The 8,872-nt window shown below is 43.2% G+C and overlaps 1 pseudogene; it reads left to right on the plus strand.

The window, feature by feature from the left end:
• The first annotated feature begins 7,379 nt into the window (after positions 1 to 7,379).
• On the plus strand, positions 7,380 to 8,309 carry LOC108534995 (methyltransferase-like protein 5; annotated as a pseudogene).
• The last annotated feature ends 563 nt before the right edge of the window (positions 8,310 to 8,872 follow it).

Genomic DNA, 8,872 nt, shown 5'->3' on the forward strand with positions numbered 1-8,872 from the left:
AAAAAAAAAAAAAGAAAAGAAAAGAAAAGAAAACCAGAAAACAATTGGAGAAATAAGACTGGGGTTCAGTCGGGGAGATCTGGGCTAGAAATATAAAATTGAGGGTCGGTCAGGTGCGGTGGCTCATGCCTGTAATCCCAGCACTTTGGGAGGCCAACGTGGGCGGATCACAAGGTTGGAAGATCAAGACCATCATGGCTAACATGGTGAAACTCCGTCTCTACTAAAAATACAAAAAATTAGCCAGGCGAGGTGGCGGGCGCCTGTAGTCCCAGCTACTCGGGAGGCTGAGGCAGGAGAATGGTGTGAACCCAGGAGGCGGAGCTTGCAGTGAGCCGAGATGGCACCACTGCACTCCAGCCTGGGCGACAGAGCGAGACTCCGTCTCAAAACAAAAACTGAGAGTGGTCAGCATGTGGCTGGATGAGGTCACGAAGGGAGTGAACGTAGACAGAGAAGGGAGGAGGGCCAAGGTCCAAATCCCGGGACACAGGGACATGAAGAGGCTCGGGGCACGAGCTGGAATCGACAAAGGCAACTGAGAAGGAACAGTCAGACAGGCAGAAACCTAGGGGTGTGCGAGGTCCTGGGAACCAAGCGAAGTGTTTCTAGGAGGAGGGAGAGGCCAAGTCACAAAGGGATTGTAAATTGACCATTTGAATTAGTAATGTGGAGTCACTGGGAATTTTGATCACCAGTTTTGGTGGAGTACAGGGAGAAAAAGCCTGACTGAAGTGGATGTAAGGGAGAGGACAAGAAGAGGAGTAGGTGACACTGAATTTGACAACTCTTTCAAGGAGTTTTGTAAAGAGGACAGAAATGGGACAGTACTAGAAGAGAAAATAGGGTCAAGAGAGAGTTTTTCAAGACACGTAGAATAACAGCATATTTGTAGGCTGATGACAATGATGCTGCAGAAAGATGAAATATGTTAATGTAGGCAAGAGGGGGAGAATTTCTGGAGCCATGTGCTTGAGTAGGAAGGAGGGGAAGAGATCTAGTGCACACACGGAGAGATTGACTTTAGACAAAGGAGCGCCCCGTTCATCCATGCAGCAAGAGGAAGAACAGTGGATGCGCCAGTGCAGGCAGGTGGGTAAATGCGATGGGAATTGGTGGAAGTTTTCTTTTGATTGTTTCCCTTTTCTCAATGACATTGTCACTGGTATTAATCCTCTAAAATGTAGCTCTGCGTATGCCCCTCTATGGAATCAAAGTCTTTGCTGGCTTCCTGTGGACTAGAAGGTTCAGGTGTCTCAGCTCTTCACAAACATGGTCTTGATCTAACTCCTTTTGAGCCACTACCCTCAACACTTGCCTGTGTCCAGCTGTCCCGGACTTTGCATTCACGGAACAGGCCAAGCTCCTTCCAGCCTCCGTGTCTTTGTGTTTACATTCTCTCGGCCCGACCAGCCCTTCTCCCACTTTTCCACTGACAAACTCGTATTCCTCCTTCAAAATCCAACTGAAATGTCACTTCCTCTCTGAAGTGATCAATGCATCTTCCCCTTTAGACTGTGAGCTCCCTCTTTGCGTCCCCAAGTAGTGCCTGACTGCCAGATGTCACCAAACAGATGTTTGCTAACTTCATTGAATCAATTGTCCTTAAATACTTCATTTATACTGATTTTTGTCTCCTCAATAGACAATACTTTATTTCAGATCTCTCCAGCACCTAGCATGGAGACTTGTGCAGGGAACAAAATCAATGCAGACAGAAAGACAGATGGTAGATAGAGTCATTGATTAGAAGAGCATAGAACGACTACCATTGCTGAATCTCCCTTCTGGGTTATTCAAGGTATTGTTTCTGAGGTTCTGTGTAGTCTGTGTGCTCCAGAAGACAGATCTACTAGGGTAACAGATGGGACCAGTGTGTTTAATGAAGCAAGAATGAACAGAAATATCTTGAGGCCAGAAACTGGAAATCCAGCCAGACTCCACTGTGGTTGGGTGCCCAGAGATGTTTACGCCCATGCAATCATGGAAACTCTGCCTCTGGGCTGCTGAGAAACAGGAAACCTCTGTGCTGAGGCCGGCGTCCTGCCCACAGCCCTTTATCTGGGTAAGTCTGCATGAAGCAGTGATGCTTTCTGTCTGAAAATTAGCTAGTAGCACTCTCATGTTCACTGATGGAGGTAGCAATTGTCACAATCCTTTAAAAATAGCTTTATTGCACCTCTTAGATGATGAAAGTAGTGTAGGATCATTTTACTTCCCAAATATAGAAATGTATTAAGAGGAAAAGAAAGACACTCTAATGCTGCTCCCATAGAAAATCAGTTAAAATTTTGGTGTTCATCATTTTTGCCAAACTCTTTTCTCCATGTACAGAGAAGTTTATAATTTCTTGTAATTATATACATATATAGAAAAAAACAAAAATGGTATTATAGATATATAGTTTTATGCCTCCATTTTTTAATATTTCATGTGGATGAATATCAATCTACAGCAACATTGTGAAAGCTGATAATATTCCATTGTATGGATGTACCCTAATTTAGTTAACAAGTTCCCTTTTGATAGATTCCTTCTTATATTTTCACTATTATAGAAGCATAGACAAGGTAGTACGAAGATGGAGAACATAGACCCACAAGTCAGACTGGCTAGACTTGAATCCCTAGAGCCACTTAGCTAGCTTTGTGACCTCTCTGTACCTCAGTTTTCTCATCAGTAAAATGGGCATAACCATAATATCTATGGTTATTGTGGGATTCATGTCCGGATCCAATAAGTTAACTAATGTTATATTTTTAGAACAGTTCCTGGCACTTAGTTATTGCTGATAAGTTGTAGCTATTGTTATTATGAATAATATTGGGATTAACACTCCTACATAGATCTTTGGGGACTATACTTCTAGAAGTGAAAATATCACATCAAAGGCTAAGACTATGTTAAACTGTTCTACTTCTTTTCTAACTGTCCTCCAGAAATGTACCAACTGAATGGGGGTAGAGAGGAGGGACTGAAGGAGAACTTCAACTTTTTTTTTTTTTTTTTTTGAGATGCAGTTTCGCTTTTGTTGCCCAGGCTGGAGTGCAATGGCATGATCTTGGTTTACTGCAACCTTTGCCTCCCGGGTTCAAGCGATTCTCCTGCCTTAGCCTCCCAAGTAGCTGGGATTACAGGCATGTGCCACCACACCCGGCTAATTTTGTATTTTTAGTAGAGACATGGTTTCTGCATGGTGGTCAGGCTGGTCTCGAACTCCCGACCTTAGGTGATCCGCCCACCTTGGCCTCCCAAAGTGCTGGGATTACAAGCGTGAGCCACCATGCCCAGCCTCAACCTTTACTCTGCATATTTCTATATTAATTGAATTTTTGTAAGAATATATTCACGTGTTACTTGTATATATATACTTTTAAATAGCCAAATTGTGCTCCTACCAATGTATCTATAAAAGGACATAAATCTCCTTATCTTTATCAACACTGGGCATTATCTTTTAAATCTTTGCCATTGTAATAGGTGACAATGTTACCTCATTATGTGTATTTCTTTGATTCTCAGTAATCTTGCTTAGTTTTCATATATTTTTTGGAAACATTCATGGATTATATATTAGGAAACTTAAAAATGTTTATACCATGTGAATCAGTGAGTCTATGTCTATGAAGTTAAGCTAAGAAAATGATGGCTAGACTCATAAATTTATGTCAAAGATGGCCATCCAAGTATTATTAATAAGAGTAGGCACTGGTTAAAGTATGGTATAATCTAAATGATGCCATATTATGCAACCATTTTGAAAAACATTGTTTAAGTAAAGTTTATGTAACATTATTTTATAAAACTGGAGTGGGGGGTGTAAGAGAAAATTAGATATTAAAAATACAAAGAAAAATATGAGGCCAGGTGTGTTGGCCCATGCCTGTAATCCTAGCACTTTGGGAGGCTAAGGTGGGAGGATTGCTTGAGCTCAGGAGTTTGAGAGTAGCCCAGGCAACATGGTGAAACCCTGTCTCTCCGAAAAAAAATCAGCTGCGTGTGGTGGTTTGTGCCTGTGGTCTCAGCTACTAGGGAGGCTGAGGCAGGAGGATCACTGAGACCAAGAAGCTGAGGCTGCAGTGAGCTCTGATTGTGCCACTGCACTCTAGGTGGGCAACAGAGTGAAAGCCTGCCTCAAAAAAAAAAAAAAAAAAATATATATATATATATATGTACACACACACACATAAATTATAGAGAAAGAAATATATCAAAATGTTGTTTATGGGTGATAGAAATCACAGATAATTTTTTCTCTATTTTTTATTTTTTTTTCTGTTTTCTATATTTTTAATGGATATGGGGGTTTTCAGTTTTGTAATGAAAAAAGGCAATTCTTGCCTTTGTTATATTAAAATTTGCATGTATGGAGAAGGCTATGCATGTTGAAGGCAGGGGATATATGGAAAATCTCTGTCTGTACTTTCCATTCAATTTTGCTGTGAACCTAAAACCATTCTAAAAAATAAAGTCTAGGCCAGGCGCGGGGGCTCACGCCTGTAATCCCAGCACTTTGGGAGGCCAAAGGGAGTGGATTGTCTGAGGTCAGGAGTTTGAGACCAGTCTGGCCAACATGGTGAAACCCTGTCTCTACTAAAAATACAAAAAAATTAGCCTGGCATGGTGGCGGGTGCCTGTAATCCCAGCTACTTGGGAGGCTGAGGCAGGGGAATTGCTTGAACCGGGGAGTGGAGGTTGCCATGAGCCAAGATCAAGCCACTGCACTCCAGCCTGGGGGACAGAGCGAGACTCCATCTCAAATAAATAAATAAATAAATAAATAAATAAATAAATAAAGTCTAGACAGATGTGGTGGTGCTTGCCTGTAGTCTCAGCTACTCAGGAAGCTGAGGTGGGAGGACTGCTTGAGCCCAGGAGTTCAAAGCTGTAGTGTACTATGATCACACCTGTGAATAGCCACTGCACTCCAACCTGGGCAACAAAGTGAGACCCTGTCTCTAAAAACATAAAATAAGTAAAGTCTATTTTTCTAGAAAAACTGCACTTTTTTTCTCATTGACTCTTTTCGAAATACATATTTCTGGGTACCAGAAATAAAAAACCCCACTGGAGAAGCAAATTTAGCTACAAACACAAACATAGAACACAGGGCTCATAAGATAACTGTGAAGGTACATAGGATTTTATAGCTGGCAAATGTAAAATGAGGGTGAGTTTGAATTTCAAGTATATAATGGACGACATAAAGCTAGATGTGGTAGCTCATGCCTGTAATCCCAGCACTTTGGGAGGCCAAGGCTCAAAGATCGCCTGAGCCCAGGAGTTCGAGACCAGCCTGGGCAACATATCATATCCCATCTCTGCAAAAAATAAAAAACATTAACAGGTGTGGTGGCACCTGTCTGTGGTTCCAGCTACTTGGGAGGCAGAGGTGGGAGGACCTCTTGAGCCTTCGAGGTCGAGGCTGTAGTGAGCCATGATAGCACCACTGCACTCAGCCTGGGCGACAGAGAAAGATCCTGTCACAAACAAACAAACAAGAACCTACGAGAGAAATTGTGTGTTGTCTCCTTTCAGCTTTGTGTTAGAGCACCTGGACATGAGCTGAAAAGGAATAGCCAGTGTCTGTGGCATCATCACCTGCACAGATCACCTCCTACATGGCAGCCTTTCTCCCTGTGGATCTGTGCCCTTCCATGGAATATCCCTGGAGAGCTCCTGAAGCTCTGCCCAAGTGGGACAAAGGGGAAGGGCTGCCTCTGGGGCCAGCTGAGGTGAGACTGGCAGCTCACAGGTCATGTCTCCCCTTCTATAATGTGTACACATTTAGGGAACAGCAAACACCTTTGATGCACTTCACCTGGGTCATGGGAGAACCAATCAATAAGGCAAGGTGGGCTGTGGAGAGTCCTTAGGTAAAAGGCACCTCGTGAAGCCCAAGAGATGCTAACTCATTCTCATCACTGTCACTGAAGCTCAAATCAGATTTTATACAAGAAGTTTTATTGTTATTTCCTTGATAAAATTCCTGCGTGGTTTTTGATGGGAAAATACGTTTTTCTTTGCAGGATTTTGTTCATTCGTTTCCTAGATTCAGTTGGATTCCAACTGGACCAGGATGTGCTTAGTAGATGACCACCCAACATGATTGGAAAGGTATGGAGGAAAATGCCTTATCCTGAAACAACTGCTTTTACCTTCATCAACACTTACCATGGGATCTAAGGGCCCACTACTGGCATTTCATCATAATAATGACTTAATCACACCTATATATGAATACATTTTTGCCTTATCCACTGTACTCCTGAACAGCCTCCCATCCAAATACTTGCCAGACAGAGCTAACTTTAGCTACTGATGAAGACTTGTTTAGGGTAGCACATCTCAAAGTCACATAGCGTTTGTATGCTTTACAAAGGCATTTTCACATACAGCCTTGTCCTGTTTCATTCTCTATGATCAGAGGCCCCCTGCACTGTCCCCACTCTGCTGCAGATCGGAGGCCACCCATCCATCTCTGGTCCAGCCCTAAGCAGCTTTGTTCACTGCACTGGCTGATGACAGAAATGAGGAGGGGGGTCAGACTGACAGGCCCAGGCCACACAGCCCTGTCCATCACAGACACAGACACAATGGAGTCAGACGCCCTGGCGGTCTGCATCAATGACGGCTGTGCACTATGGAATGATCTACCAGGTATTAGACCTGGGGGGGAATTGTTACCTTTTCTTTTTCTTTTGAGACGGAGTCTCGCTGTGTCACCCAGGCTGGAGTGCAGTGGTGATCTCGACTCACTGCAACCTCCACCTCCTAGGTTCAAGCAATTCTCCTGCCTCAGCCTCTCGAGTAGCTGGGACTACAGGCACATGCCACCACGCCCAGCTACTTTTTTGTATTTTTAGTAGAGGCGGGGTTTCACGATATTAGCTAGGATGGTCTCGATCTCCTGACCTCATGATCTGCCTGCCTCGGCCTCCCAAAAGCTGGGATTACAGTCGTGATTACCACATCCGGCCTGTTGTTAGCTCTTATGTGAACTTACACAAATTAACTTTGCCTTTTTCCCTTCAGTTTCTCTGGCCGTAAAAGGGGGTTGATAACAGCCACTCTCCTAGGATTGTGGTGGGGAGGATCACATGTGATGGGCCCTGCATTCTCTGGTGCTGGAAATAGGCACTCCTTAAACTGGTTTCCTTTCCTCCTAGGGCGGGTTTAGGAGCCCCCAGAGCCATAGAACTCTAGAGCTGGAAAGGGCTTAGGAGCATCTGGTACAGTGGCTGGTCTCCAGATTTTTATATTTTTAGATTTCAACCATTAATTAAATGAAGAGGTCTTCTGGCCCCGGCCAAGGTGCCAGTTGCCTCCTGAGATTCTGTGCCTTCAAACCCTGAGAGTCCATATTTTTAAAAAAAAGAATGAAGGAATTAAGGCTTAAGGAACTAGAGAATTGCCTGCAATAAGTGGATAGATTCGAAAAGGCCAAGCTACTTCTAAAACAGTATCCCACCAAGCTTCACATTGCAGCATGTATGCTCTACGCAATCCATAACCCTTATGATGAAAATGAAGTTTTTGCAGATCTAGGCTGTAGTTGTGGAATGCTTAGCATCGGAACTGCAGTGTTAGGAGCAAGGTTGTGTGTTGGATTTGACAGAGATGAAGATGTATTGGAAATATTTAACAGGAATGTGGAAGAGTTTGAGTTAACAAATATTGACATGGTTCAATGTGATGTGTGCCTGTTACCTAACAGGATGTCAAGTCATTTGATACAGTAATTATGAATCCTCCTTGGACCAAAAATAATAAAGGGATAGATACGGCTTTTCTAAAGACTGCTTTGGAAATGGCAAGAACAGCAGTATATTCTTTATACAAATCCTCAGAGAACATGTTGAAAAGAAAGCTGCAGAATGGGAAATCAAGATAGATACGATTTCAGAGCTTCAGGATGACCTGTCAGCATCATACAAGTTTCTTCTTCTTTTTTTTTTTTTTTTTGAGATGGAGTCTCACTCTATTGCCAGGCTGCAGTGCAGTGGCATGATCTTGGCTCACTGCAACCTCTGCCTCCCGGGTTCAAGCGATTCTTCTGACTCAGCCTCCCAAGTAGCTGGGATTACAAGCGCCCACTACCGCACCGGGCTAATTTTTGTATTTGTAGTAGGGACGGGGTTTCACTACCTTGGCAAGGCTGGTCTCGAACTCCTGACCTCGTAATCTACCCGTCTCGGCCTCCCAAAGTGCTGGGATTACAGGCATGAGCCACTGCGCCCAGCCCATACAAATTTCATAAAAATAAATCAGTGGACATTGGAGTGGACCTAAATCAGTTTTCATTTTAAAAGTCCCCCCAAAACAAAAGTAGTTTAAAACTTATTTAAAATGAATAAAACATTCGTTTACGAAAAATAAAAAATAAAACGAAGAGGAAAGATATTGGACCAGTTTGAGAGTTACTGACATTTTATTTTGCAGGTAAAGGCACAAAAAATTAGTATACAAAAGACTCTACCATCACTTTTATTTCCTTTTTAAATTTTTTTTATCTCCCTTCACTGACACATGATTTTTAATTCTTAAAGAATCTTGGCTGGGCGGGGTGGCTCACGCCTGTTATCCCAGCACTTTGGAAGGCCGAGGCAGGCGGATCACCTGAGGTCAGGAGTTCGAGACCATCCTGGCCAACATGGTGAAACCCCGTCTCTACTAAAAATACAAAAATTAGCTGGGCGTGGTGGCATGTGCCTGTTATCCCAGCTACTCAGGACGCTGAGGCTGGGACACTTGCTTGAACCTGGGAGGTTGAGGTTGCAGTGAGCTAAGACGTGCTATTGCACTCCAGCCTGGGCGACAGAGCAAGACTCCATCTCAAAAAAAAAAAAAAAAAAAAAAAAAAATTTAACGC

The sequence above is a fragment of the Rhinopithecus bieti genome, unplaced genomic scaffold (assembly GCF_001698545.2).
Source record: "Rhinopithecus bieti isolate Rb0 unplaced genomic scaffold, ASM169854v2 scaffold_11380, whole genome shotgun sequence".
Lineage (NCBI taxonomy): Eukaryota > Metazoa > Chordata > Mammalia > Primates > Cercopithecidae > Rhinopithecus > Rhinopithecus bieti.